This window comes from Stenella coeruleoalba, assembly GCF_951394435.1.
Source record: "Stenella coeruleoalba genome assembly, chromosome: 13".
NCBI lineage: Eukaryota > Metazoa > Chordata > Mammalia > Artiodactyla > Delphinidae > Stenella > Stenella coeruleoalba.
Genome location: NC_137159.1, coordinates 12,311,072 through 12,338,923, shown reverse-complemented (window position 1 = coordinate 12,338,923; position 27,852 = coordinate 12,311,072). Strand labels below are relative to the sequence as shown.

Here is a 27,852-nt window from a genome sequence, read left to right as displayed (position 1 = left end):
GGCTGTACAGGGAGACTGAGGCGGGGACCAGAGCAATACATCAGGAAGGCTTTTTGGATTTTTTTGGACAGGAAAGTAGGATTTATCGGTGGGTGTGAGTAAGGAGGGGACAGCGCCAAGACTCTCAGGAGTGCAGGGCCCGCCATGTGTCCAGGGGCCACGACTAGGGGTGTATTTGATCCCACAGGCATCTGGGATGAGCCACTTTTCTGCCACCATGTTTTCAAATTCATCCGCATTAAACTTAGTAAATCCCCTCTTCTTGGGGATGTGGATTTTCTGGCGGCCAGGGAACTTGAACTTGGCCCTGCGCAGGGCATCAATCACGTGCTCCTTGTTCTGCAGCTTGGTGTGGATGGACATTATGACCTGGCCAGTGTGGACCCTGGCCACCGTGCCCTGGGGCTTTCCAAAGGCACCGTGCATACCTGTCCGGAGCCTATCAGCTCCAGCCCAGGGCAACATCTTGTTGACACGGATGATGTGGAAGGCGTGGGGCTGCACTCGGATGTGAAAACTATCTTTGCCACAGCTTTTCATGACGTACGCGTTGGCACAAATACGGGCCGCCTCCGGGGCTTCGGAGGAGAGCTGCTCATACTTATGTGACACCACGTGGCCACAGAGTGGGAGCTCAACCACTTTCGCCTTCTTCCAGCCCAGGTCAAAGATGCAGATCGTGGACTTCCCTGGTGGCGCAGTGGTTGAGAGTCCACCTGCCGATGCAGGGGACGTGGGTTCGTGCCCCGGTCCGGGAGGATTCCACATGCCGCGAAGCAGCTGGGCCCGTGAGCCACAACTACTGAGCCTGCGCGTCCGGAGCCTGTGCTCTGCAATGGGAGAGGCCACAGCAGGGAGAGGCCCGCGTACCACAAAAAAAAAGAAAGATGCAGCTCTTAGCATCAGGGACACCTCAGCAGAAGCCAGACTTTGGGTACAGTCTGTTCTCACCATACCGGTAACACCGGGAGGGGTTGCGGCCCACAGCAACACCAGGATCTTCAGGGGCGCGCCAAAGGAAGGCTTTTTAACAGAGGGGCATCCTGGATGAGGTCTTCAGGAAATGTAGGATTTATGTTAGTTTAGAGGAGAAAGGGATTTCACGTAGCCGGCAGCGCGCCCAGCGCTGAGGGGCTGGAAGGAAACTGACCCACAGGAACAGCAGAGGCTGGGAGCTGCCTCCAGGGCAGTGGCTGTTGGAGGGCTCCTCCCCTCCGATGTGGCCACACAGCCAAAGGGCACGTCCTGGGGTGAATGGGGAGGGACGGTGACTGGAGGGTGGACTCCACTTGCTGGAAGGAGCTGGGGCTGACATAAGGCCCACATACAATTCTGCCCCAATCCTGCCCCACCCAGGGCAAAGGCCGGCCCCCTGAATGGGTGGGGCAGCGTGGAAGGAGAGATCTGGGGTGAGACGTTAGGAAACTTCCAAGAACTTATCTCTCCTGCCATTAGAATAAAGGAAGTCGCTGGGAGGCTGTGGTGTGTGAGTGCATATGTGAGCGTGAGTGAGTGTGGGTGTGAGTGTGTGTGCGCTGACTGCCCACACGGCCGACCTGACCATCCTGCAAGAGCACAGGATGGGGGCAGGGAGGCCGGGGCCAAGGCTCCCCCGTGGGACATCAATGCAACACTTTGGGGCTCCACTTTTAGGTAAAATTGGCCCCTGAGGGAGTGAGGTGAGGTCTTATTTACACCTAAACTGGGAAACCAGGGGCCCCCCTAGCTCAGCAGCTGTGCAGCCCTGCAGACCTTGGGTCCCCAGGGAATCTGAGGACGGCAGGAGGCAGAGGAAGCCCGAAGCACGGGAGACAGTGCCATCCTGTCCCTGAACTGTGTAGCTCAGTGGAGAAGGTGCACGATGGCCCCGAGCCAGGTTTGGGACAGGATGGAAGGGCATCCGAGACCCGCCAGACCTGCCTGAGGCCTGGCCAGGGGCCTTAACAGCCACTGCCAGGGACAGGTCCCTCCCCCTGCCCCCGACAGAGACCCACACCTGCCCTTGCTGCGACCTGGAGAATCCGGAGGGGGCTAGGCAGGATGAGCACAGGCCAGAGCAGAGGGTCCCGGGGCAAAGGGAACCTGCGCGGGAGTCAGAATGGGGCATATTTCAGTATTATGTGCAGTATTTTCCTGCACGTCAATCGATCTAGTCAGACACCACGCACTCCTTAGGTATGCGCCTCATGCCAAACTTATGCTAGAAGCTGGGTTTAAAACTATGAGGAGGTGTTACCTGCCCTTAAGTAGCTGACAGTCCAAGAAAGGAGACAGACAACAGGCATTAGTGGGAAACAGTGAAATGAGAAAGCTGTGCCCTTAGAACCCGGGGAGGTCAGGGAAGGCTTCCTGGAGGAGGAATCAGCCATGCAAGGGCTGCCCCCGACGGTGCTGAGCGGCCGCCTGGCGAGCCTGTGGGTGTCACAGACATGCTTGGTTGCGGTGGGGAGTTGGGGTGTCAGCTGGGGTGCACTGTGGCCGGCCTTCCAGGCCACACTGACAGGCGGGGACTTTCTCTTGGAGGTGATGAGAGTGAAGGAATGTAAGAGAAGACTGACCCGGTCCCATGTGCCCAGGGGTGGATCTCCGTGGCTCAGGGTGGAGGAGGACACGTGAGAGGGCTTGGCCGGGCGGCAGAGGCCAGTCCGGCACCTGGTGCAGTGGTGGGGCAAGAGATGCTAAGCGCCTGAACCCGCCCTCCACGGGAGGCTGGCGAAGAGGAGGTGGGGGAAATACTAGGAAATAAACAAGGTCAGGGCTTCCCTGGTGGCGCAGTGGTTGAGAGTCCGCCTGCCGATGCGGGGGACGCGGGTTCGTGCCCCGGTCCAGGAAGATCCCACATGCCGCGGAGCGGCTGGGCCCGTGAGCCATGGCCGCTGAGCCTGCGCGTCCGGAGCCTGTGCTCCACAACGGGAGAGGCCACGGCAGTGAGAGGCCCGCGTACCGCAAAAAATAAAGAAACAAATATTTTTTTAAAAACTCATGTACTTTATTATATGTACATTAGAACTCAAGGAAAAAAATTAAGGGTGATGGATTTGAAGATTTCAGATGGGGAGCAGTCTGGAGAGGACGAGGCCCTGCGGTGCAGGGTAGAAGCAGGTCCCAGGGAGGTTGATGGAGTCTGGGAGCGGGGGGAACCCGTGCCCCATGGACAGGAAGGTCATTCAGTTGTGAATGATTGTGAAACAGTTAAGAAAAACTACTTTGGAAAGTGGATGCTGCTGTGCTAGTTTATTCGCAGGCCCTGTTCCAATGAGGGTGCCGGTCCCAGCCGCCCTTTCCCTGTCTGTCCCCAGGCCTGGTCCCCAAATCCACTGTAGCATCTGCTGGGCAACACTGTGGACACCCACCTGTCCACACACCGCACACACTTACAAGGGCCAAACCTGGAAAAAGGCTTAGTGACACCACAGGAACGGAGTGGCCCTGGCTGGCCCACTGACACTTGAGGCCCTGGTTAGGGTCATCCTGGTCATACGGGTCTCCTTTTCCTTTGGATTGAGCTCTTCCCTAGGAGACTTCTGGCTCTCACACATGAGATATCCCCCATCCGCTCACTAGCCTCTCCAGGGCCTCCGTGTATGTGACACGGGACAGACCTGGAAGGCCACAGGGGACAGTGAACTACGGCTGCCGGGCACAGCAGCTGTCCTCACCAGGATTACAACCAACCCGAAACAGGTAGAATGCTTACTTCATGAGTCTTCGTTTTCTCTTCAATAAAACTGCTAGGTCTCAATTCATTTTTAAAGGAGAGAGGCATCAGGGTGACAGTTCCTACCCTTGTCAAATTCAGACTGAGCTAAAGGCAGGCAGCAGTCCGGCGCCTGCCTGTGAGGCTCCCAGCTCAGACAGGGTACGTCCCAGGGGTTCGGGGCAGCACAAGCTAAGCCCTGTGCAGAGATTCTAGGTCGGCAGGAGAGTGACCTAATTAAACACACAGGCTTATTCTTAGACAAGGAGCCCCAATTAAGGCCCCTGGGCAGCCGCAGCGCAAAGGCACAGCTCTAGAAGTAACCGGAATAATTATTTTTAAACAGCAGTTACTTACTTCTGATTATTGAAGTAGCACATATTCATCACAGCACGTTTGGAAAATACAGAAAGTACAGACAAGAAAATGCTACCCAGAGAGAACCACTGTTTTTGCTTATTTCCTCATGGTCTTTTTTTTTGTACCTATTTACATGTTTGGCCTTCGGGGAAATGTTTATTCACATAACGTAAGTGAAAAGAGATACAAAATTATAAACAGTGTGATCCCAAATTTGTTAGGGTTGTCATAAGGATAGAGTTCTGTATCCTGTTTCTTTCACTCAGTATTAAAACACAAACGTCTCCTCCACCTCATTAAATATTCAGCTGCTTGATTTTTAATGACTGCGCAGCGTCCATCATATAGGATAACGTATACACTCTCCCATAGTGATGGGGCATTAACATTGTTTCCGGTTTTTTAAATAACTTTACAATGGACCTCCGTGTATAGCTCTGACTTTGTTTCCTGGGCTAGATTTCCAGAAGTAAAAATTATTTAGGGCTCTTATTATACGTGACCAAACGGCTTTCTGAACGTTGGAAGTGATTGGCACTGCTATGAGCAAAGGATGAGATATCATAGCGCCCATGGCATATCTTAATTCCTGTAATAACAACCAGAACTCCTTTACCTGCTGGTGGTAGATCCAGGTCCAGCCCAGAGGCAGTGTTAGCAGATACCAGTTCCTGAGAGCCACCTGGACTTTAGAACAAAGCACAGCCCGGGTCTGAGTCAGCTTTCACTAGGCGAGGCTGCTGTAACAAACAACCTTCAGCGAGGAAGCTTTCTCTCTCACCCACGTTACTCATAAGATGTGGATCAGCTGTGGCTTTACTCCAGATGCCTTCTTGTTCTGGGACCCAGGCTGAAGGAACAAGCCCTGTCTCCATTCTCATGGCCAAGGACAAAGAAACAGAGCAGAAGCCCACCCTGGCTTTTAAGGCTTTGATGTCGACGTGGCAGGCATCACTCGCACTCACTTCCGTTGGCCCAGGGAGGTGATGTGGCCAGTCCAGTGCCCGTGAGGGGAAGAAGTACATTCCTCCCACGGGGAGGCACCGCTGGTCACACCCGGCTGTGCAGAACCCTCTACGGAGTGGACAGAAAATAACTGGGAACAAGAATACCACCGACCACAGCTCTGAGCCCTCAGAAACAGATCTCAGTGTTTGTTATCACGTCCTGGGACTGAACGTGACATCAGGAATGTTTGGCAACAAGAATCCCTTTCATAATGGAAACTCCCGTGCCCCAGAAGGCTTCCCCGCTGACAGATGAAGGAGGTCACCTAGGTTTGCCTTTTGTGCAAATACAAGAAAATATTGATATATATGTGCTTGTGTGTGTGTATTTATGTACATATATTTATAAGTCGCTCCATTTAAAATAGTAAAGATATATTGTTATATTTTCAAAAGTTAAAAGAAAAGCCTTATGTACAACAGGCTACTATTTCTTGTTAAAGGGGGAGAATACTTACACATAATACATATAACTTATGCTTATATATGATAAAACATTTCCCCCAAATCAATAAGAAGCTGGTAACAGTGGTTATTTCAGGAAAGGGAACTAAAGAACTGAGGGCAGAGAGGGGAGGTTTTTCACCGTACACGTTTTTTACAGTTTGAATGTTTTTCCTTGTGTTTATGTTGCTTCCCCGCCTCCAAATTTTTTTAACTAAAAATTTTTTAAATTGTCCTTTTTCAATCTGCTCTTACCCATGTTACACAGTCTCTCTGTCTGTTCTTCCTTCATTGCTGTCACACTGGGACATGCCCTGATTCCCATGCCTCATGCCTTAGAAAGCAGAGTTTCCAGAAAGCACTGGAAAACCCAGGAAGAGCAGGTAGCAGCAGACAACACACCCCCATATGGTTGTGCAGGCCGTGCTCTGTTATGGCCGGCAGGTAAGCCCCTCAGAGTAAGGTGAGACCGAAGGACAGAGAGAATTCTCTTGCAGGAGTTGGGAGTCTTGCCCCCGTGAGGAAGGTGGAGAGATGGAGAGAAAAGGAGACAAAAGGAAAGCAGTAACGTGTGCAAAGGAAGTTAGTGGTGCCCCCGAGACAGGACACTCTAAAGACAGGGCTGCCTGCTGTGCCACCGGCTGCCCAGATCCCGGCTCCATCCTCCTTATATCCCCATGTCTGCTCCAAATCTTCAGAAAAGCCTCCTAGGGCTTCTCTTGTGGCGCAGTGGTTAAGAATCTGCCTGCCAAGGCAGGGGACACGGGTTCGAGCCCTGGTCTGGGAAGATTCCACATGCCACAGAGCAACTAAGCCCGTGCGCCACAACTACTGAAGCCCGCGTGCCTAGAGCCCGTGCTCCGCAGCAAGAGAAGCCACCGCAGGGAGAAGCCCTCGCACTGCAACAAAGAGTAGCCCCCGCTCGCCACAACTAGAGAAAGCCTGCGTGCAGCAACCAAGACCCAACACAGCCAAAAATAAAATAAATAAAATAAAAATAAATTTAAATAAAAAACACTGAGGAAAGAAATCAAAGATGACACAAACAGATGGAGAAATATACCTATACCATGTTCTTGGATTGGAAGAATCAATACTGTGAAAATGACTATGCTACCCAAAGCAATCTACAGGTTCAGTGCAATCCCTATCAAACTACCAGTGGCATTCTTCACAGAATTAGAACAAAAAAATCTTACAATTTGTATGGAAACACAAAAGACCCTGAATAGCCAAAGCAACCTTGAGAAAGAAAAATGGAGTTGGAGTAATCAGGCTCCCAGACTTCAAACTATACTACAAAGGTACAGAAATCGGGCTTCCCTGGTGGCACAGTGGTTGAGAATCTGCCTGCTAATGCAGGGGACACGGGTTCAAGCCCTGGTCTGGGAGGATCCCACATGCCACGGAAGAACTAGGCCTGTGAGCCACAACTACTGAGCCTGCGCATCTGGAGCCTGTGTTCCGCCACAAGAGAGGCCGCGACAGTGAGAGGCCCGCGCACAGCGATGACGAGCGGCCCCTGCTTGCCACCACTAGAGAAAGCCCTCGCACAGAAACAAAGACCAACACACCAAAAATAAATAAATTAATTAATAAACTCCTACCCCTAACATCTTCTTTAAAAAAAAAAAAAAGAAGCTACAGTAATCAAGACAGTATGGTGCTGGCACATAAACAGAAATATAGATCAATGGTACAGGATAGAATGCCCAGAGATAAACCCACACACATATGGGCACCTAATTCACAACAAAGAAGGCAAGAACATACAATGGAGAAAAGACAGCCTCTTCAATAAGTGGTGCTGGGATGGGACTTCCCTGGTGGCGCAGTGGTTGAGAGTCCGCCTGCCGATGCAGGGGACATGGGTTCGTGCCCCAGTCCGGGAGGATCCCACATGCCGCAGAGCAGCTGGGCCCGTGAGCCATGGCCGCTGAGCCTGCACATCCGGAGTCTGTGCTCCGCAACGGGAGAGGCCACAGCAGTGAGAGGCCCGCGTACAGCAAAAAATAAAAAAATTAAAAATAAGTGGTGCTGGGAAAACTGGACAGCTACATGTAAAAGAATGAAGTTAGAACACTACTTAACACCATACACAGAAATAAACTCCAAGTGGATTAAAGACTTAAATGTAAGACCAGACACTATAAAACTTTTAGAGGAAAACATAGGAAAAACACTGCTTGACATAAACCACAGCAAGATCTTTTTTGACCCACCTCCTAGAGTAACAGAAATAAAAAGAAAAAGAAACAAATGGGACTTAATTAAACTTAAAAGCTTTTGCACAGCAAAGGAAACAATAAACAAGACAAAGACAACCCTCAGAATGGGAGAAAATATTTGCAAATGAAACAATAGACAAAGGATTAATCTCCAAAATAACCAAACAACTCATGGAGCTCAATATCAAAAAAACAAACAATCCAGTTAAAAAATGGGCAGAAGACCTAAATAGACATTTCACCAAGGAAGACATATAGATGGCCAAGAGGCACATGAAAAGATGCTCAACATCACTAATTATTAGAGAAGTGGAAATCAAAACTACAATGAGGGCTTCCCTGGTGGCGCAGTGGTTGAGAGTCCGCCTGCCGATGCAGGGGACATGGGTTCGTGCCCTGGTCCGGGAAGATCCCACATGCCGCGGAGCAGCTGGGCCCGTGAGCCATGGCTGCTGAGCCTGCGCGTCCGGAGCCTGTGCTCCGCAACGGGAGAGGCCACAACAGTGAGAGGCCCGCGTACCGCAAAAAAAAAAAAAAAAAAAAAAAGACCTACAGATACCAATTTTCACCTATCAGATTGGCAAAACTCCAACAAGATAATACATGCAGCGAGGCTGTGGAGAAAGAGGAACTTTCCCACATTCCTCGTGATAGTGCACGTTGGTGCAGCCCCTTCAGGAAGGCAAATTGGCAGCATCTACAAAATTAAGAGAAATCCTTTGACCCATCAGTTCCTCATGACACTTCAGAATGACTTGTACACATCCAAAATGACCACATGGACAAGAACATGGACCACACTGCAACACTGTTTATAATAGTAAAAATAAATAGGATATAGTCATCAACAGAGGGCTGGTTACGTAAATAAGGTCCCTCCACAATGGAATATCATATATATATATATATATATATATATATATATATATATACACAACCATGAAAAAGAATGAGGAAGCTCTCCATCTACTAATAAGGAAAGATCTCCAATGTATGCCAATAACTAGGAAGGAAAAAAGGTTGCAGAACAAATAATGCACTACATTCGTGTAAAAAGAGAGGGGAAAGAATCCATATTTGTTTGCTTGTGTTTTCATAAAGAAACACTGGAAGAATATATAAGAAACTAAAAACAAGGTTTCAGAGGCCAGGGGAGGCGGTAGGAATCAGAGATGGAGAAGAAGGAAAAGAGACAGACTTTTCACAGGATACCAGCTCATATTTTTGGATCATGAGTCATAAAATTAAATTAAAAACTACAGGGCAATTTTCATATAAAGAAAGTACAATTATAACCAAAAACAAAGTCATACCCTGAACCCAGCAGTCATTCTTTAGAATGAAAGACATATTTTTAACTTTATGTTGACAAGACAAAAAGCATACATAAGACCCAAACATTTCAAGATAACTTATTCCTGGAGTAATAACATGATGTGAATTAAAGCAAAAGGATGAATATAGTCAATAGTTGGATGCCAGAGAACCAGATGGACCAACAAACTATGAGAAACTGGAATATACGTTTTATTTTCATTCCTGTCATGTTACTATGGAAAAAGTAAAGTGTTTGCTTGTCTGTTTGTTAAGTGGAAGGAAGGGGGGCGGAGAGGGAGAAAGGGAAGGGAAGGAAATGAGGAAGGGCAAATGGAGGACCAATGAGTCTACGGATAGGAATGTAAATTGGTGCACCCTTTTTGCAGGGCAATTTTGCAATATCTATAAACACTTTTAACACACATGCCCTTTGACCCAGAATTCCCTTTTCTGGGAATTTACGCAACAGATATATCCCCACAGCTACGTAAAAGATAATGCGGCATATAAAGATTTTTAATGCAGCAGAGTTTATAGAGCAAAAAAAAATATTCACCAGTAGAAAACTGGTTAAATTATGAGATGCCCTAAAATGCAACCCTCTACAGAATGAGGTAGGTGTGTCTATACCAAAACGAAAAGACGGCTGCGATATTAGCAAGTGAAAAAACAAGTTGCAGCGTAGTAAACACCATAATCCTATTGCGTAAAGATAAAATATGATTAAGGACAAGCATGTCTATAAAAATTGTCTGGAAGGATCCACTGACGTCTGCCAATAATGGGTCACTCAGAGGAGTGAGACCGAGAATCAGTCTCACTGTTCAAAAATTAATCTTTTGAACGGATGATGTTTACCATGTGCATGTATTATTTGTTTTCATTATGGTAAGATATACATAATATAAAATTTCCACTTTAACCATTTTTAAGTGTACAGTTCAATGGCATAAAATACATTCACAGTGCTGTGCAATTATCACGACCATCCATCTCCAGAACGTTTCATCTTCCCAAAAGGAAACTCTGGACCCATTAAACAATAACTCCTCTGTCCCCCAGCCCCTGGTAACCACTATTCAATTTTCTGTCTTTATAAATGTGCCTATTCTAGGTACTACATGAAAATGGAAGCATGCAATATTTGTCCTTTTGTGTCTGGTTTGTTTCATTCAAAATTTTTTCAAGGTTCATCCATGTTGTAGCGTGTCAGAATTTTTACCTCTTTTTTTTTTTTTTTTTTGGCCACGCTGTGTGGAATGCAGGATCTTATTTCCCGGACCAGGGATCGAACCCGTGCCCCCTGCAGTGGAAGCGCGAAGCCCTAACCACTGGACCGCCAGGGAATTCCCTATCCCTTTTTCTTATACTGTAAAACTTTATTCATATGACTATGCCTGAGGACATTGTTATAACACTTTTTTTACTAAAGTACAGTAGATCTATAATATTATATTAGTTTCAGGTGTACAGTATAGTGAGTCAATATTTTTATAGATTATACTTCATTTAAAGTCATTATAAAACATTGGCTATATTCCTTGTACTATACATTACTACCTTGTACCTTATTTATGTTATACATAATAGCTTGTACCTCTTAATTCCCTACCCTTATTTTGCCCCTACTCCAGCCTTCTACCCACTGGTATCCACTAGTTTGTTCTCTATATCTGTGAATCGGTTTCTGTTTTGTTATATTAATTCATTTTTATTTTTTAGATTCTAGAATTTCACCCCTTTTTATGAATGAATCGTATTCCATTACAGGGACATGCCACATTTTATTTATCGATTCATCTGTGGATGGATAATTGGATGTTCCCACCGGTTGGCTATTATGAATGATACTGCTATGAACATGGGTATATACCCGTCTATTTGAGTCCCTGCTTTCAAATCTCTTGGCTATCTACCTAGAAGCGAAATTGCTGGATCGTATGGTAATTCTATGTTTAATTTTTGAGAAACCTCCATACTGAGTCCCAAAGTGGCTACACCATTTTATTGATACATTCCCACCAGCAACACACAAGGATTCCAACTTCTTCACATTGCATGTATTACTTTTATAACTAAAAAATGTATTGAATTTTTAGAATCCCACCGTTTTACTTCAATAAGAAAGTCTCTAATTTTTTTCCTCTCACGAAACATATTGTTAGATTACGAATTCCTGGAGATCAGGAATCAACGGGTTTTTTTAATGCATTAACCATTTGTTAAAAAAAACTGCAGTCCGTGGAGGCAAGCAAAGAAAGCCGCAGTAAACCTGCAAAGCATGGGCACGTCGGGACGGCGACCCCCGCAACCCCGGAGCCAACACCCGCAGCGACCCTGAGCATCCGGGTCTCACGGGGGCCCGGCAGGTGCTCCAGAACCCAGGACACTCTCTGATTTGGCAACTCAGGGCGCACAAAACCCAGCCGGCTGCCGGGGCCCCGCTGGGATCTGCCTGAGCAGCCTGGCGTCGATAGGTTCAAAAAGGGACTCCGCTTGGGGCACCAAGAGCCGAGTGGATTTCCCAAGCCAGAGGCCGGATTTCTTATTAAGTGGGGCATCTTTTTGGCTCTTTTGGGTCATATGAGGGTAAGCAGCTCTCTCCTGAGGCTACCGCATTTTACCTACTTACCTACCCCCTACTTCACCCCGAGGCTGAACTTCAGGAGATGCTTTGCGAGTTTGCTGGGTCTTTACTCTCCATTTCATCAACGATGACAGATGCAGAGGAAGGAAAACCCAGAGCGTCTGCGCAGGGTTCGCTGCCTCATTTTCCTGGAGACCCAGCTGGGGCTTGGAGGCTGGGCCCTTCGGGGATGGGCTGTGGATGAGGGGTTACCTCTCCCGCCTTTCCTCCCGGTTTCACTTCCAAGTCACCCCGCACAGCCATTGCTCCCTTCACCTGCCTCGACCCATTTTGCAGATGGAGCCGCAGAGGCTGTCAAAGCCCAGTGAAGAACTTGTTAGAGCCTCACCTCCGTAGCCGGCTTCATCCCTTTCCAGCCGGGCCCCTGCCCCCTCTCATCTCCCCATCTCCCCTCTCATCACCCCATCTCCCCTCTCATCACCCCATCTCCCCTCTCATCACCCCATCTCCCCTCTCATCTCCCCATCTCCCCTCTCATCACCCCATCTCCCCTCTCATCTCCCCATCTCCCCTCTCATCACCCCATCTCCACTCTCATCACCCCATCTCCACTCTCATCACCCCATCTCCCCTCTCATCACCCCATCTCCACTCTCATCACCCCATCTCCCCTTGCTCACGTTGCTCCAGCCACTCAGGCCACCTGCTCATTAAAACCACCTACTCCTTCCTGCTCCAGGCAGGGATCTCTCCAGCCCTCCCAGATCTTCACCCACGCTCTGCCTCGGGACAGGCAGGGTTGCTCTGCGGTCCAGACCAAATTCGGAGCAGAGGGGGCCCTTCCAGGCCCTTCCAGGCCCTTCCAATCTCAACACTGTGGGCGCTCCCCTTTTGGACCTGAGAGCCCGTTCACAACCCTTCGGCCTCAGAATGGACTTACGCTTGGAAACAGAACAACCAGGGACAGTCTGGAGAGCCTCCGACCCACACAAAGCACTGGTTTCTGTGAGCCCCGAGTCTCCTCACAGGCTTCCAGTCTGAAAACCCACCCCAGTTCTTCTTCCTCAACCCGTCGGAGAATGCTGCCCAGAAAACTCCCTCCACCACCCTTCTGTCCCCCTACCCCCAGCCACGAGCCCAAGGACCAGGGCCGGCAGTAAGGGCTGACACGCACCCACTCCTGCGGGGATGACAGAGAGTTTGTGTCTCTTCCCAGGAGAAAAATAGCAGCGATGACTAACCTCGCTGTGCGGCTTTAAGCTGCTCAAAGCTCCTGTGCCTTGATCCCCTCCACCTCCTCCCCAAGTATCCGGTAAGATAAAGAACACACATAATTATCATAGCCCCGGTACGGCAGGGACGAGTGGTACCCAGAAGGTTTAAATACCTTGTTAAGGGGGCTCGGTAGTAAGTGGGGAGCTGGGACTCAAATCCAGATTTTCTGATTTTTCTTTTCTTTTTTCAAAACACCTGTGTCTCATCCTCTTCGCGCTGGCTCTTTGCTAGGTCTTAATGACAAACAAATGCAAATGACAGTGTCTGGAGTTTAATGGCTTCGCCATTTCACTATTTTCATTTGCGTGAAGATCCTGTATTAATCCAGGCTAGTAAAAGAGTGCTAAGTCAGGGAGATCAGCTCGGTGCTTTGTGACTGCCTAGAGGGGTGGGATAGGGAGGGCGGGAGGGAGACGCAAGAGGGAGGAGATAGGGGGATATATGTATACATATAGCTGATTCACTTTGTTACACAGCAGAAACCTACACACCATTGTAAAGCAATTATACTCCAATAAAGATGTTTAAAAAAAAAGAGTGCTAAGTAAGGAGAACTTTCTGGACCCTCAAATCACAGAATCCTGGTGCTTACCAACGTGTATACACTCATTTCCTTCCTTAGGGGCTCCGCCCCTCTCGCCATGACTCACTCTCCCTCCATCTTCCCTCTCCACAGGTCTGCCCTCTGCTCCCCAAGCAGCCTGACCACAGTAGCCTCAGGGTGCCCAGAGGAAAAACCATAGCATCGGGGAGAAACTGAGCCCGATCTCTGGGGGTTAGATGGTCCCAGCATCTAATCTGGGGGAGGGCCAAGACACTGAGGCTGTGGAGGGAGAGCAAAGGCAGGCACAGGGGGTCGCAAGAAAAAGGTCAAGGCTGGCCCTGACCACAGTCCCCAGGTTGGGTGCAGGAGTGAGGGAGGCATGGGACGGGTAAAGCAGGGCCTGCTGCGAGGACGGAGAAGCTGGTATGATGGAGCGGCAGGGCAGGTAGCAGAGGTGGAATGTGGACCGGGCTGGACCAAAGTGGGAGAAGCTGGGCGGATACAGACTGTGGGGAGTTGGGGGAAGGGTGCCTGTGGTCACTGTTGCTGCCTCCCTGCAGAAGCCAGGGGTCAAGTTCAGACTTGCCTGTCCTAGCAACAGAGCCAACAGGGGCAACCTCAGCAAAAACAAAAGCATTGATGAGAAGGAGGGTTCACAGAATGAAGTAGCAGAAACTAAAGTCAGAAAGGCAGGGGTAAGGGCAGCCGCAGGGGCCAGCTCAGGGAGCCAGAACAGGGTGCCTCTGGCATGGGTCGGCACCAGCCACGTTTCTCCGGTTCTCACGTCACCCCCTGCAGGAGTCAAAGTCCAGGAGAGACGGTCTCGTTGGCCCAGATGGAGTCATATGGCCTCACACCTTGGCTGGTGATGACTGCTTTCCGAGAGGCACCTGACCTTGGACACGTATTTCCCCAGAAGGAAATGGGGCTGCTGTATCCAAAATAAAGAGTGAGTGTCACGAGGTCACCAGTCCGATAGTGGAAGGACAAACCTCTGAATCTGTCCCTAAAATTAAGAATTTGAGTCGCTCAATGGCTATCCAGATGTTCAAATGATATTTTGCCAATTGCCAACAAGTTCCAACCACTTCCTCTAGACATTTCACTCAGTCTTTTAGCTCCGGGTAACGGCAGCTGGTCACAGTGGAAGAAGAAATGTAAAGCACTGTGCATATAGTTACTGTTTGGGTTGTGACATTTCTCACTAGATTTCTTGCCAAACCTCACTCAGGTTTCTACATCCACCCACAAGGCATATGGAGCCCTCACTGGAAGCAGCCCCTGGGAGGCCCACCCAGCCCACCATAACTTCACACCCCGGGGGTGTGAAGGGCTAAAATTCTTCCCCAGCTGGACTAAGCAATGTCCCTACTTACACAGGGGAGTAATATACAAGCACAAGGGCACAGCATTGTTTGAATTCCGAAAGACTGACAACTTAATGCCCATCAGGAGGCAACGTATGCAATTAATCATGGTTCATTCACTATTCCGCCACCACAAAGCAACAAGCAGTTCTCTATTTGTATTGAAATGGAATGATCTCAAGCTGTGCTATCAGAAGCAAGGCGCCAGATGTACAGAGTATGACACAACTTTCTGTAAAAAATGCACACAACTTTTGTTCCTCTCATATGTGTGTGTAGCAGGAACAAAATTATAAAAGTATAAGCATTTGGAGTTTCCCCGGCACCCCCGAAGGAAGAAGGGAGCCCCGCAAAGCAGTAGAAGAGGGATGAGCGAGATGGAGAGTCAAGGAGACAGTCTGGATTACCTGCAATAATGCTGTGCCACATTTTTAAGGAGTTTTGCAGGGTGGTACTATAGAAGGCAATTTCCATTTCTTTGGGCCATTCAGCATCTGAACTTCTGTCTATGATAAGAAAACCTCCTCTTTAGAAGGCAGAATCCCAGAAAACCCCTGGCAGTCCAGTGGTTAGGACTCCGTGCTCCCACTGCCAAGGATACAGGTTCAATCCCTGGTCGGGGAACTAAGATCCTACAAGATGCACGGCACAACCAAATAAATAAATAAATAAATATTTAAAAAATAGAAGGCACAGGATCCCCTTCACAATAGAAGCAGAAGATGCCAGAAGCTCACTTTCCCAATTCACCTTGCAGGTAGGGTGTGGACCCATGCATGGCTCCACCAATCAGGCAGACTCACCCAGTGTTTGAATCAGAAATTAGGAACATAAAGCAGCCGTGATGACAGGACATTCACTCTCCAGGGTGGCATTTGCAACCAGGGTCCAGAGTGGGCATTGGTGGTGTTGTCAGCTGTAGTCACCAGCACCGTTGTCGGTGGTCATTGTACTTTAATCAGACCAACTCTGGGACATGATTTGGGGGTTGGTCTCATCTGCACAGCCTCCCAGCTATGAGATATCCAGAGAGTACATGAGCACCCAATACTGTCTAATAGAAAACAGTGATTTCTTTTTTTTTTTCTTGGCTGCATTGAGTCTTCGTTGCTGCACGTGGGCTTTCTCTAGTTGCGGCCAGTGGGGCCTACTTTTCATTGCGGTGCACAGGCTTCTCATTGTGGTGGCTTCTCTTGTTGCAGAGCTTGGGCTCTAGGTGCATGGGCTTCAGTAGTTGTGACATGCAGGCTCAGTAGTTGTGGCTCACGGGCTTAGTTGCTCCGTGGCATGTGGGATCTTCCTGGACCAGGGCTTGAACCTGTGTCCCCTCCATTGACAGGATGGATTCTTAACCACTGAGCCAACAGGGAAGCCCGAAAACAATGATTTCTGTTGCTCCCAATCAAGAATCCTCACTGAGGTGGAACAAAAACCACATTCACAGAAGGATAGACAAGATGAAAAGGCAGAGGGCTATGTACCAGATGAAGAAACAACATAAAACCCCAGAAAAACAACTAAATGAAGTGGAGATAGGAAACCTTCCTGAAAAAGAATTCAGAATAATGAGAGTGAAGATGATCCAGGACTTCGGAAAAAGAATGGAGGCAAAGATCGAGATGATGCAAGAAATGTTTAACAAAGATCTAGAAGAATTAAAGAACAAACAAACAGAGATGAACAACACAATAACTGAAATGAAAAATACACTAGAAGGAATCAATAGCAGAATAACTGAGGCAGAAGAACGGATAAGTGACCTGGAAGACAGAATGGTGGAATTCACTGCTGCGGAACAGAATAAAGAAAAAAGAATGAAAAGAAATGAAGACAGCCTAAGAGACCTCTGGGAAAACATTAAATGCAACAACGTTTGCATTATAGGGGTCCCAGAAGGAGAAGAGAGAGAGAAAGGACCCAAGAAAATATTGGAAGAGATTATAGTCGAAAACTTCCCTAACATGGGAAAAGAAATAGCCACCCAAGTCCAGGAAGCGCAGAGAGTCCCATACAGGATAAACCCAAGGAGAAACATGCTGAGACACATAGTAATCAAATTGGCAAAAATTAAAGACAAAGAGAAATTATTGAAAGCAGCAAGGGAAAAACGACAAATAACATACAAGGGAACTCCCTTAAGGTTAACAGCTGATTTCTCAGCAGAAACTCTACAAGCCAGAAGGGAGTGGCATGATATACTTAAAGTGATGAAAGGGAAGAACCTACAACAAAGATTACTCTACCCAGCAAGGATCTCATTCAGATTTGATGGAGAAATCAAAAGCTTTACAGACAAGCAAAAGCTAAGAGAGTTCAGCACCACCAAACCAGCTCTACAACAAATGCTAAAGGAACTTTGCTAAGGGGGAAACACAAGAGAAGAAAAGAACTTACAAAAACAAACCCAAAACAATTAAGAAAATGGTAATAGGAACATATATATCGATAATTACCTTAAACGTGAATGGATTAAATGCTGCAACCAAAAGACACAGGCTCGCTGAATGGACACAGAAACAAGACCCATATATATGCTGTGTACAAGAGACCCACTTCAGACCTAGGGACACATACAGACTGAAAGTGAGGGGACGGAAAAAGATATTCCATGCAAATGGAAATCAAAAGAAAGCTGGAGTAGCAATACTCATATCAGATAAAATAGACTTGAAAATAAAGAATGTTACAAGAGACAAGGAAGGACACTACATAATGATCAAGGGATCAATCCAAGAAGAAGATATAACAATTATGAATATATATGCACCCAACATAGGAGCACTTCAATACATAAGGCAACTGCTAACAGCTATAAAAGAAGAAATCGACAGTAACACAATAATAGTGGGAGACTTTAACACCTCACTTACACCAATGGACAGATCATTCAAGCTGAAAATTAATAAGGAAACACAAGCTTTAAAAGACACAATAGACCAGAGAGATCTAATTGATATTCATAGGATATGCCATCCAAAAACAGCAGATTACACTCTCTTCTCAAGTGCGCACGGAACATTCTCCAGGATAGATCACGTCTTGGGTCACAAATCAAGACTCAGTAAATTTAAGAAAATTGAAATCGTATCAAGCATCTTTTCTGACCACAACACTATGAGATTAGAAATCAATTACAGGGAAAAAAAAAGTTAAAAAACACAAACACATGGAAGCTAAAAAATACATTACTACATAACCAAGAGATCACTGAAGAAATCAAAGAGAAAATCAAAAAATACCCAGAGACAAATGACAATGAAAACACGATGATCCAAAACTTATGGGATGCAGCAAAAGCAGTTCTAAGAGGGAAGTTTATAACTATACAAGTCTACCTCAAGAAACAAGAAAAATCTCAAATAAACAATCTAACTTTACACCTAAAGGAACTAGAGAAAGAAGAACAAGCAAAACCCAAAGTTATTAGAAGGAAAGAAATCATAAAGATCAGAGCAGAAATAAATGAAATAGAAACAAAAAAACAATAGCAAAGATCAATAAAACTAAAAGCTGGTTCTTTGAGAAGTTAAACAAAATTGATAAACCATTAGCCAGACTCATCAAGAAAAAGAGGGAGAGGACTCAAATCAATAAAATTAGAAATGAGAAAAGAGAAGTTACAACAGACACCACAGAAATACAAAACATCGTAAGAGACTACTACAAGCAACTCTATGCCAATAAAATGGACAGCCTGGAAGAAATGGACAAATTCTTAGAAAAGTATAACCTTCCAAGACTGAACCAGGAAGAAATAGAAAATATGAACAGACCAATCACAAGTAATGAAATTGAAACTGTGATTTAAAATCTTCCAACAAACAAAAGTCCAGGACCAGATGGCTTCACAGATGAATTCTATCAAACATTTAGAGAAGAGCTAACATCCATCCTTCTCAAACTCTTCCAAAACATTGCGGAGGAAGGAACACTCCCAAACTCATTCTATGAGGCAAGCATCACCCTGATACCAAAACCAGACAAAGATACTACAAAAAAAAGAAAATTAAAGACCAATATCACTGATGAATATAGATGCAAAAATCCTCAACAAAATACTAGCAAACAGAATCCAACACACATTAAAAGGATCATACACCATGATCAAGTGGGATTTATCCCAGGGATGCAAGGATTCTTCAATATACGCAAATCAATCAAGATGATACATCGTATTAACAAATTGAGGGAAAAAACCCATATGATCATCTCATTAGATGCAGAAAAAGCTTTTGACAAAATTCAGCACCCATTTATGATAAAAACTCTTCAGAAAGTGGGCATACAGGGAGCCTACCTCAACATAATAAAGGCCATATACGAGAAACCCACAGCTAACATCATTCTCAATGGTGAAAAACTGAAAGCAATTACTCTAAGATCAGGAACAGGACAAGGATGTGCACTCTCGCCACTATTATTCAATATAGTTTTGGAAGTCCTAGCCACGGCAATCAGAGAAGAAAAAGAAATAAAAGGAATACAAATTGGAAAAGAAGAAGTAAAAGTGTCACTGTTTGCAGATGACATGATACTATACATAGAGAATCCTAAAGATGCCACCAGAAAACTACTAGAGCTAATCAATGAATTTGGTAAAGTTGCAGGATACAAAATTAATGCACAGAAATCTCTTGCATTCCTATACACTAATGATGAAAAATCTGAAAGAGAAATTAAGGAAACACTCCCATTTACCACTGCAACAAAAAGAATAAAATACCTAAGAATAAACCTACCTAGGGAGACAAAAGACCTGTGTGCAGAAAACTATAAGACACTGATGAAAGAAATTAAAGATGATACCAACATGGAGAGATATACCATGTTCTTGGATTGGAAGAATCGATATTGTGAAAATGACTATACTACCCAAAGCAATCTACAGATTCAATGCAATCTCTATCAATTACCAATGGCATTTTTTACAGAACTGGAACAAAAAATCTTAAAATTTGTATGGAGACACAAAAGACCCCAAATAGCCAAAGCAGTCTTCAGGGAAAAAAAAGGAGCTGGAGGAATCAGACTCCCTGACTAAAGACTATACTACAAAGCTACAGTAATCAAGACAATATGGTACTGGCACAAAAACAGAAATATAGATCAATGGAACAGGATAGAAAGCCCAGAGATAAACCCACGCACCTATGGTCAATTAATCTATGACAAAGGAGGCAAGGATATTAAATGGAGAAAAGACAGTCTCTTCAATAAGTGGTGCTGGGAAAACTGGACAGCTGCATGTAAAAGAATGAAATTAGAACACTCCCTAACACCGTACCCAAAAATAAACTCAATGGATTAGAGACCTAAATGTAAGACCGGACACTATAAAACTCTTAGAGGATAACATAGGAAGAACACTCTTTGACATAAATCACAGCAAGATCTTTTTTGACCCAGCTCCTGAAGTAATGGAAATAAAAACAAAAATAAACAAATGGGACCTAATGAAACTTCAAAGCTTTTGCACAGCCAGGGAAACTATAAACAAAGCAAAAAGACAACCCTCAGAATGGGAGAAAATATTTGCAAACGAATCAATGGACAAAGGATTAATCTCCAAAATGTATAAACAGCTCATGCAGCTCAATATTAAAAAAGCAAACCATCCAATCAAAACATGGGCAGAAGACCTAAATAGACATTTCTCCAAAGAGACATAGAAATGGCCAAGAAGCACATGAAAGCTGCTCAACATCACTAATTATTAGAGAAATGCAAATCAAAACTACAGTGAGGTATCACCTCACACCAGTTAGTGTGGGCTTCATCAGAAAATCTACAAACAAGAAATGCTGGAGAGGGTGTGGAGAAAAGGGAACCCTCTTACACTGTTGGTGGGAATGTAAATTGATACAGCCACTACGGAGAACAGTATGGAGGTTCCTTAAAAAACTAGAAATAGGGCTTCCCTAGTGGCGCAGTGGCTGAGAGTCCGCCTGCCGATGCAGGGGACACGGGTTCGTGCCCCGGTCCGGGAGGATCCCACATGTTGCGGAGCGGCTGGGCCCGTGGGCCATGGCCGCTGGGCCTGCGCGTCCGGAGCCCGTGCTCTGCAACGGGAGAGGCCACAAAAGTGAGAGCCCCACGTATCGCAAAAAAAAAAAAAAAAAACTAAAAATATAATTACCATATGACCCAGCAATCCCACTACTGGGCATATACACAGAAAAAACCATAATTCAAAAAGATGCATCCCCTGCAATGTTCATTGCAGCACTATTTACAATAGCCAGGACATGGAAGCAACCTAAATGCCCATCGACAGATGAATGGATAAAGAAGATGTGGTACATATATACAATGGAGTATTACTCAGCCATAAAAAGGAACGAATTGGGTCATTTGTAAAGATGTGGATGAAACGAGAGACTGTCATACAGAGTGAAGTAAGTCAGAAAGGGAAAAACAAATATCGCATATTAACATATATGTGGAACCTAGAAAAATGGTACAGATGAACCAGTTTGCAGGGCAGAAATTGAGACACAGATGTAGAGAACAAACGTATGGACACCAAGGCGGGAAAGCAGTGAGGGGTTGGGTGTGGGAGGGTGACGAACTGGGAGATTGGGATTGACATGTATACACTCATGTGTATAAAATTGATGACTAATAAGAACCTGCTGTATAAAAACATAAATTAAATAAAATAAAATGAAAAGAATCCTGACTGAGGCACATGTGTGTGTCCTGTGAACCTCTCTCCATAGTGCTCTCAAGAGAGCTTCAGTAAAGACCTAGCAAAGACCTAGACTGTTTTCAAAAGTGAAGCCAGGTTTGTGTTTCTTGTGTACATATCACTGTGCTATGGCAAGAACACGGAGGCCTGGTTTTGTTTTGATGACATACAGCATGTGTATCGGACATTGTAAATGTTAGCAGAGATTCTCCCCAACCTGTTCCCGGTGGCTGCCCTGAGAAATGAAAATGATGTGGGGAGAAAAAGAGAGAGAGGACTCAAATCAATACTTTTCTTCTCCTTTTATATTCTTCTGTACTGTTTGAATCTTTTTTTAACCATATTCATGTATTATTTTTAAATGTTTTTAACGTTTAAAGTAATTACTTAAGAAAGAAATGTGATACATCTACAGATATTATCAGTGTGTCTACATAAGAGAGATGCTCAAGTAATATATGCATTCTGGCAGGAATCATAGCCTTTTAAAGAAACAGGTGGTGAGGGCTTGGTAGTCTGCTAAAGTCGTTGAGAATCTTATCTGGAGGGCTGTCAAAACTGCACACATTTTTTTTTAGTTTTTTAATTTGGCATCTCTTGATGTTACTTTATATTACTTGTGCAAGAATTGGTTATTTTTTACACAATCTTAAGCATCAGAATAGTTGCTCCGCTCTGCAGCAGACCTAAGGCAAAGAAGGGGGCAGGGATGGGAAGAAAGGGCTCAGATTAGCAGAAAGGAGTAGGAGATAAAAATACAGTATAGGGACTTCCCTAGTGGTCCAGTGGGTAAGACTCCATACTCCCAATGCAGGGGGCCCAGGTTCGATCCCTGGTCAGGGAACTAGATCCCGCATGCATGCTGCAACTAAGAGTCCACACACCGCAGCTAAAGATCCCGCATGCCGCAACTAAGACCCGGCACAGCCAAAATAAATAAATAAATAATTTTTTTAAAAAAATACACTTAAAAAAAATCCAGTATATATGTAGAAGTGGCCCAGAGGTTCACCCCCATTAGGAGGGGGCACTGAATAGACCATCTGTCACAGTCAAAAATAAGAGGGAGATTAAAAATGGTGGTATACCCACACAATGAAATATTTCTCAGCAACAAAAGTGAAAATACTACTGATACCCACAGCAATGTACAAAAATCTCACAGACATTATTTTAGTGCAAAAGTCAGGCACAAAAGAATACACACTGTTTGATGAAATTTATCTGAAATTCTAAAAAAGGCAAAACTACAGTGACAGAAAACAGGAGTAGGTGTATACATTTGTCAAAACTCAACCTACTGTCTACTTAAAACGGGTGCATTTTATTGTATGCAAAGTTAGGGCTAGAGTTTGGGTTAGGGTTCGATAAAGTTGATTTTTTAAAAATAGAGGAGGGGGTTTTGAGTGAGGACCTGATATGCTGGGTTACATTTACTCTGGTGTGTGTGTTTGATGCTGTTTATGAATGAATGATGGAAGAGTGTGAGCCCGCTGTTGCAGGCCATGACTAGATGGAGGCCATGTTTTCAAGAGTCAGAGAAGAGCCACCGGGCCTCTAGCCATCCCTCCCCATCCTTGGCCCAGGCACCAAGGGATCCCAGGCAAAGGTGAGCAGTTGGAACAACTCCCCTCTCCCTGCCACCCCTGCAGGAAAGGAGGGTGAGACATTCCCTGGATCATCGGTCTGAGCAGGGCCAACTGCCTTTGGCCAACCCCAAGCTCGGGACATCATCAGGAAAGCACCATGTGTGTGAGCTGGCTGAAGCCTCCATTTTATTTTCAAGAATTGGCATTGGGCTTCCCTGGTGGCACAGTGGTTGAGAGTCCGCCTGCCGATGCAGGGGACGCGGGTTCGTGCCCCGGTCCGGAAAGATCCCACATGCCGCGGAGCGGCTGGGCCCGTGAGCCATGGCTGCTGAGCCTGCGCGTCTGGAGCCTGTGCTCCGCAACGGGAGAGGCCACAACAGTGAGAGGCCCGCGTACCGAAAAAAAGAAAAAGAAAAAAAAAGAATTGGCATTTATCCCTATGGGAAAATAGATGAGCAACATCATGGGAAAAGCAGACTCAAGAAGGTAATGACCATGACGGCCACAGTCGCTTCACGTCCCACCAGCAGATCAACACGAGATCTGGGATCGCCAGCACCACAGCCACCCGCTCCAGAGCACAGCTCTGCCCGTGAGTGGCCCAGCCCCAGCCCCAGTCCCCGCTCCCAGGTCCCTGCAGCCAGCAGTCTCATGACTAGGTCCCACCAACCAGTGGCAGGCAGCCTCTGCACAAGGCAGAGACTGGGGTCCTGCCACACCTACCAGACCCCCCCACATAGTCAGCCTGCCACCACAGAAGGACCAACACAGCCCAAATAGGGGGCATCCCTAGAGCACATACCTCTTGTGACCAGAGGGGAGTGCGCTGCTGGGACACATAGGATGTCTCATACAAAAGGCCACTTCTCCGAGATCAGGAAATGCAACCAGCCTACCAGATACATGCAAATAAAAACAGCAAATTAGGCAAAGTAAGGCAACAGAGGAATATCGTCCAAACAAGGGAATAGGCTAAACCCCAGAAGAAGAACTAAGTGAAGTGGAGATTGACAATCTACCCTATAGAACGTTCACGGTAATGATCATAAAGATGTTCAAAGAACACAGAAGATTGGATGACCAATGAGAAGTTAGGAGTTTTTAACAGAGTTAGAAAATACAAAGAAGAACCAAACAGAGATGAAGAATACAATAACTGAAATGAAAAATACTCTAGAAGGAATCAACAACAGCTTACATGGTACAGAGGAACAGATCAAGGAACTGGAAAGCAAAGTAGTGAAAATCACTGACACTGAACAGGAAAAAAGAAAAAAGAATGAAAAGAACTGAGGACAATTTAGGAGACTTCTGGGACAACATGAAAAGTGCTAATATTCACATTATAGGGGTCCCAGAAGGAGAAGAGAGAGACAAAGGGGCTGAGAACATATTTGAAGACATAATAACTGAAAACTTCCCTAACCTGGGAAAGGAAACAGTCACCCAAGTCCAGGAAGCTCAGAGAGTCCCATACAGGATGAGCCCAAAGAGGAACATGCCAAGACACACTGTAATTAAAATGACAAAAATTAAAGCTAGAGGGAAAATACTAAAAGCAACAAGGGAAAAGCATCTAGTTACATATAAGGGAACTCCCATAAGACTGTCAGCTGACTTTTGAGCAGAAACCCTGCAGGCCAGAAGGGAGTGGCATGATATATTTAATGTGATGAAAGGGGAAAACCTACAATCAGGAATACTCTAGCAAGCAAGGCTCTCAGTCAGATTTGATGGAGAGACAAAAAGTTTTACAGACAAGCAAAAGCTAAAAGAGTTCAGCACCACCGAACCAGCTTTATAAGAAATGCTAAAGGGACTTCTCTAAGCTAAAAAGGAAAGACCACAACTAGAAACATGAAGATTACAAGAGGAAAACTTTCGTTGGTAAAGGCAAATATACAGTAAAGGTAGTAATCAGCCGTGTATAAAGCTAGTAGGAAAGTTAAAAGACAAAAGTAGTAAAATCATCTATATCCACAATTAGTGGTTAAGGGATATACAAAACTAAAAGATATCAATTATGATGTCAAAAACAGTAAGCGTAGTGGATAGGAGTAAAACTACAGGGTTGTTAAAATGCATTTGAACTTAAGTGATCAGCAACTTAAAATAACCACACGTATACATATAGATTGCTATGTACAGTAAATAGCTGTGTAATATCTTTGTATGGTGACATGACTAGAATTATCCTGGTGATTCTGATATGTATAGAAAAATCAAATCACTAAGTTGTGTAACAGGAACTAACATAGTGTTATAGGTAATTATACTTCAAAAACAAACAAACAAACTCACAGAAAAAGAGACCAGATTTGTTGTTATCAGAGGTTGGGGGTGGGAGGGGGAGGGGATGAAGGTATTCAAAAGGTACAAACTTCCAAGTTAAATAAGTACTAGGGATGTAATATACCACAGGATAAATAGAACTAACACTGCTGATTTTATATATGAAAGATGTTAAGAGAGAAAAACAATTTTTTTCTATTTCTTTAATTTTGTATCTATATGAGATGTTGCATGTTCACTAAACTTACTGTGATCATCATTTCATGATGTATATAAGTCAGATTATGCGGTACACCTTAAACTCATACAGCGCTGTATGTCAATTATATGTCAATAAAACTGGAAGAAAAAACATTCTCATCACAAGTGGAAAAAAATGTAACTATGATGATGAATGCTAACTAAACTTACTGTGGTGGTCATTTCTCAATACATATATGTATCAAATCATTATGTTATATACTTTTAATACAATGTTATATATCAATAATACCTCAATACAACTGGAAAAATTGTTTCACTAAAAATAAAGCAAAAAGAACTTGGTGAAAAAAATAATGAGAAGGTGGGCTCTGGGCTGAGGACCAATTCATATATTTATCCAGGGAATTTAAGGCTAAAAGCGCTTTTTGATGAGAAGATTCTCAGAGGCTCCAAAGATTAATATCAGCTGCAGTTAGGTTAAAAGAAAATTAATTGTGATAATTCATCACAAAAACACACTACATGTATGTGTAGCTGCCTGGCTTACAGGGTGCTTTCGTTTAAATTATTATACTTGGTCTTTTTTTTTTTGGCCACAGAGCGCAGCATGCAGGATCTCCAGCCAGGGATGGAACCCGTGCCCCCTGCGTTGGAAGCGCAGAGTCTTAACCACTGGACTGCCAGGGAAGTCCCTGTTACACTTGATCTTCACAGCAGTTTTAAAGACAGGAAATGCATTATTATTCCGGCTCAAGTTCATTCTGTAAAATTTCATATCAATTCAGAAAAGCCCTTTGAAGATTTAATTCATTGACAAACACTGTTTGATGTGGTCAGGTAGAACTATGTTATTAAAATCACCTAAAGCATATTCGGATCTCTGCAATGTCCTTGGGACACCTTTGAAGCGCCATATGATGAGTAGCAGGGCCAGGCTGAGACGTGATCTGTTCTCAATCCTGCCCCTCCTGGGCTCGGCTGGACAGTCCCTTCCTGTGTAACCCACGCCCTACTCTGTCCCTTTATAGTTTTGTCTGTAAAGCCAGGAGTTCGTGTTTGATGGGTAGCTGCTTTTATTATAATTAAGTCTTCAGTAGAAAAATCACCTAAATTCATGGATGACATGAAGTAGTCTCTTGGTTGGCTACTCAGGGAAAGACAGCCTGAGACCCCAGCAGGACAGCAGGACCCTGGCATGGGGGTGGTCCCCCCGAAGGTCAGCACTGGGCCTGGGAACGGTTGGGGAAGGCGTCCAGGACAGGGAACCATGTGTATCCGACCTGCCTCCCAGGGATGCTGGGGAAATACCGCACTACCAGGGACAGAACCACTTCACCCTGGGTGGACGCACACCGCTATCACTATTAGTATTCATATTACCATTGCTCTTTTTATGGATGACGTCTCTTCTTTTTTTTTTTAATTAATTAATTAATTTATTTATTTATGGCTGCATTGGGTCTTCGTTGCTGTGCACAGGCTTTCTCTAGTTGCGGCGAGCAGGGGCTACTCTTCCTTGCAGCACAGCTTCTTATTGCGGTGGCTTCCCTTTTTGCAGAGCACGGGCTCTAGGCACATGGGCTTCAGTAGTTGTGGCATGTGGGCTCAGTAGTTGTGGCTTGCGGGCTCTAGAGTGCAGGCTCAGTAGTTGTGGCACACGGGCTTAGTTGCTCCACGGCATGAGGGATCTTCCCAGACCAGGGCTCGAACCCGTGTCCCCTGCATTGGCAGGTGGATTCTTAACCACTGCACCACCAGGGAAGCCCCTGGATGGCGTCTCCTCTTTCTCATGGGCATGTTAAGCCTCTCTGGAAGGGCCAAGCCTCACCGAAATACTGTGCACAGATGAAACCACGGGTCATGGAAGACTGGCCCATGGTCTGCAGGATGGTCTGCAAGATGGTCTGCAGGAATGTTGACCTCAAGATGGTCTGCAGGAATCTGTTGTCTGGGCAGCTTATCAGGGACATCTACCCGGCCAAGAGCCACAGCCCAGGCTGTGCTGCTGCTGAGAGATAACCTAACCTGTCTCCTCCTCCAGGCCTCACAGCTCCCCGCCTCCTGTGAACCTCATTGCACTCTCTGGTGTGTCACTGCACTAGAAATGAATTGGTTCTGTCTCCCCACTTGCCTTTGAGGTCCAAGGAGGCTGGACTGTACCTCGGGCTGTGGAGAAGGGTGGGGTGTAATGGGGGGATCGGCTGAGGGGGAGAGGGAAGGCTTGGGGCCCTGTCTCTGCTCTGCCAGGTGCAC

At 45.6% G+C, this 27,852-nt stretch overlaps 1 pseudogene across 1 annotated transcript; it reads right to left on the bottom strand.

The window, feature by feature from the left end:
- Window positions 1-124: 124 nt before the first annotated feature.
- On the bottom strand, window positions 125-27,569 carry LOC307195685 (large ribosomal subunit protein uL16-like; annotated as a pseudogene). The gene is made up of 2 exons: window positions 27,428-27,569; window positions 125-689 (listed from the first exon to the last, which is right to left on the bottom strand). The product of its transcript is annotated as a large ribosomal subunit protein uL16-like (transcript).
- Window positions 27,570-27,852: the final 283 nt, after the last annotated feature.